The sequence below is a fragment of the Chrysochloris asiatica genome, unplaced genomic scaffold, assembly GCF_000296735.1.
Source record: "Chrysochloris asiatica unplaced genomic scaffold, ChrAsi1.0 scaffold00654, whole genome shotgun sequence".
Lineage (NCBI taxonomy): Eukaryota > Metazoa > Chordata > Mammalia > Afrosoricida > Chrysochloridae > Chrysochloris > Chrysochloris asiatica.
The window spans coordinates 24,454-28,933 of record NW_006409172.1 but is presented as its reverse complement, the minus strand read 5'-3'; positions in this window follow the sequence as shown (position 1 = coordinate 28,933).

The following is a 4,480-nucleotide window of genomic DNA, read 5'->3' as shown; positions in this document are numbered from 1 at the left end:
CCTGTAAACTATCACATATTCCCCAATAAAACATTTTTTTTTAAAGTACCACAGAGTGCCAGAAGACCAAACAACTCAGTGCTATAAGAAATGCAATCAGAATGCTCATCGAAAGACAGGATGGTGAGACTTTGTCTCTCATACTTCAGACATATTATCAGGATGGACCAGTCCATGGAGAAGGACTTCATACTTGGTAAAGTGGAGGATCCGTAAAACAGATGAAGAACTTCAGTGAGATGGATTGGCACAGTGGCAGCAACAAAGGTCTCACATGTCACAGATTGTGAGGATGGTGCAGGACAGGGCAGTGTTCCATTCTGTTGTGCAGAGAATTATTATGAGTTGAAATTGACTTGACATCACCTAACACAACAACAACATGATAGGCAGAAATTAGTGACATCATTTTATTTTGATCTGACATCATACACTTTTGAAGAATTCCATTTGTTTAGAGAAACAGACTCTACTAATATAAAGCAATTTTGAATGTTTAAAGTTAGAACAAAGTCAATAATCATTTTATTTAATTTACAAAACAGAATTATTATAAAATGGATTGTCATCAAACTGTCACCCCTTATTATGCACTTTGAATCCACATTTGTAAGAAAAAATGCAACCTTAAATTCAGTTGTTTTATCAGGAAACCAAGCAGTTTCCTTGACATTGCTTTTCCTCACAACAACAGCAGTCAAAGCAATTCTATAGAAAATCATGATCAGAAAAGCAAATGATATATAGGTGCAGACCAGAATATTAATTTTGGGTCATTTTACCTGTTTCTGAAAAGTGACTCATGACTGTTCGTAGCGAAGGGTAGTTTGCCCATGGAAAGAGCATTTGCAATGTTTTAAACAGACTCCTTTCAGTAAGAGTCACCCTATGTTACATTGCTGATCATATACTTTTAACAGAAATTTTCATCAAAAATGTTTCTTTTGCCTTCTATGCCAGGATGCATGATTATTGCATTTGTTTTAGATCACCTAGCTTATCTGATTTCAAATCATAACATTACGTATTATAGGAGGCATCAGTAAGACTTGAGCAGAACCCTACTAGAATGAACTAAATTGTTGTATTTAACTTTAAACACATTTGTCACAGATTAAAGAAATTTAAACACTTATTTGGACTTGAAATTTGGACCAGTGGGGAGAAAAATAAAGCATCTATTCCCAAGTTCTTGGGCTTTAAAGTCACTGGACTTTATTTAGTTAGCCTCAAGGTCAACAGTTCAAAACTACCAGCCGTGGGAGAAAGATAAAATTGTCTGCCACCATAAAGACTTATATATATAGTCTTGAAAACCTAATACAGGGTCATTATGAGTCAAAACAAACATGTGATCACCACCACCAATGCATTTGGGTTGCCTTACATTGGCAACTTGAGTTTATGGGCTGGCAACATTTTATGTACTATGTATATTTTCATATTCTTTACTATTTTAAAACATGTCTTAGGTTTCCATAGACAAATATATTGTCTTAGTGAATGAGTGTTAATTTAACATAATTTCCTTTTATCTCACCCCCACTGTTCACTTTAAAAGTTTTATTACTTTGCATGGGTGAACCTTTCCATGTGTCTTAATCACAAAGTTTTCTTTTACATATGTGTCTCTTTTTTTAAGTTTTTATTGTGAATTGGGTGATAGTTTACATGGGAGAACATGGGCTTTGCACTCATCCTATGGTATTTTGTTTCATTACAATGATTACAATCCCCTCCATGCATCATCATTCAACAGTATTCACTTCTATTCACTCTGTTGTTGTTGTTGGTTTTGGATGTACACAAGAACACTCAGGAATATATTATCACTTAAACACTCAACCAAAGGTCACATTCTGCAAGTCTGCTTCCTGGCCACCAGCACATAGCCTTTCTCTTGCCACGAGTCTAGAGTCCTCAGCTGCTCTCTTTCTCCATGTCCTCATCTCTGCCTCCATCTCTGGTGTTGCTGCTTCTCTAGATAGGGTCCAACATTCTACTCATGCTTTTGCATAATTTCTTTATTAGTATGTCTACATATGTACTGCTTAGCAAGATTTAATAATATTATTACTGATGGAATTATGGTATATAATATAAATTTTTCTCTTATAATTTTTCAAGAAACAAATGTGCTGCTCATTGAGTAAATCATCACATGGGATAGGGTACCTTTATAAAGAGTAATAATATTGTTAAATTGCACTCTCCTTATAATTGGCCTTCACTGTCAGAGAGTTAGAGAGAAAAAGATGGCTTTGAACAAGGTGATGTTTGATGGGCTCTGCTCAACTGTACAGTAAGCCTGATGGATATGTAACTCCAACTCAAAGCCTTGGTGAAGAAGAAGATGATATCTCATAAAAGACCACCATGAATTTAAAGAGCTTACTACAATCAACATCTAGGTTCCCAGAAAATTCCACGTAGGATTTGTGTGATTACCCTCAATCTCACCAATATGAGGAAATGATGTTGTTGTTAAGTATCATCTAGTCAGATCTGACTCATCATGACCCTGTATAGGGTTTCCAAAGAGTGGCTGGTGAGTTTGAATGGCATACCTTGTGGTTCAAACTGACCTTATGACCTTATAGTTCAGCACTTTATCCTAAAGTATCACACCAAGAAATGCTATAAAGCATGAAATCCAAAGGTTTGTTGTTGCTGTTGTTTGCCTGCCAATGACTTTTGCCAGGCAGAGCTTAATGTCAAGGTTTGTGTTCAGACACCAATTTGTCTTGAGTACGTCATGCACCTCTGATAGTTGAACTGATATCGTTAGAAGCAGAGTATCTTTTAAAGTGGATTTGGGATCACTTTCTTCAAGGCGGCCCTGCTAGGAACTTTCCAGGACACACCATTTAATGGCTGCCTGAATTATCGATGAATGTGATGCCATATCCCAAGATTCTGAGAGACCATCTGGAACCTTTTCTGGAAGGAACTTTCTAGGATACAATTCATAACTGCAATAGTTCCTTCCCTTCTTCCATAGGCATGGCATTGCTTCCCTCAGTCATGATTGTAAGAGGAGATTCCTTTATCCTCCATGTCCTATAAAACGTCACTTCATGGAAGTAGAACTTTGGGAATTCATCAAGATATTTATGATTTCCTTCACCTGGATGATTACGTTGTCTTGTCTTACTCTTATTCCTGTTTAAGAATTAATAATCTCTGTAAAATTTTTGGTGTGGTTCTGTAAGATCAGTACTGGATTGCGAACCACAAGATCAATGGTTCAAACCCGACTACTGGTCTCAGAAACCTTATACAGGTTTGTTATGGATCAGATTTGACTCAACAGCACTTAACAACAAAAGCAACATAAATTTTTAAATGTAAAGATATGGTCTATTTTTCCCCTATTGCATAAAAATACTATTTTTTTAATTAAATTGTTTATTTTCTTAAATTGTTTTTCATTAAATTGTTTATTTGGCTACAAGTTCATAGTTCTTTTCATGGTCTTTTATTACCCTTTACAGTTTTTATCAACATTCTGAGTTTGAGTTCCACAGAAGTAGACAATAAGCCAAGGATTCAAGTGCAAGCACAGGAGTGAGGAGAAGCTACACAGGGGGAAAAATATAGCCAATAAAGCTTGAATTAAATCAGCTATAACAGTGAGTAAGCAGCATTTATACCATGTGGAGAAATATTGAAAAATGTGCAAAATCCACACCTGAGAATTATTGCAGGTAAGGTGGTATAACATACAACTTTTAATGAAGGGCTGTCACAGGATATATGTAATTCCTGGTCACTTCTGTTGTAATGCACTGAGCAAAGTAGGCTACAACTGTTGCTAGTCATTGTCAGTCAGTTTGGTCTGCAACAGAGATGGTTAGAGGATCCCAGGGAATATGGAAGGAACACTGGCAGCATCAATGACTACACCTCTCTTTCACTGGGAACACTCAATTTTATCATGATTCTTCTCCAAAAGAGCAGTTTTGAATTCATTCCACAAGTGTGTAAAACTACGCTCTTGATGACACCACTAGTCTCAGAAAATTCAACTGTTTGAGACAACAATTCTTACTCCATGCATTCATTATTACATGTTTCAGGATTTTATGGGACATATGTCTTAAACTGCAATGATGACACCTACATGTAAAATTAAATAAGAAAAAGAAAAAGTAAAGAAGCAAGAAAGAGAAAGGAAGAAAAATTCTACGAAGGAACTCAAAGAAAGAACCAAAACCTCAGATTAGCCTAAACAGTATTTTACTACGAGTCATATGAAAACATCAAATCTACATTCCCACCCTTTAATTAGAAACCCACATCATTGATCTTGCAAAAAGCAAACTAGTAAAGTTAGGAGTAAGAACCCAACAATTGGTGGTGGGGTTGCTAAGTGCTGTCAAGTCAGTTCTGATGCACAGCAACCCTGGTGTTTCCAAGGAGCAGCTGGTGGATTTGAACCAAGAACCTTGTACTTAGTTATCCATTGCTGATGCTACAG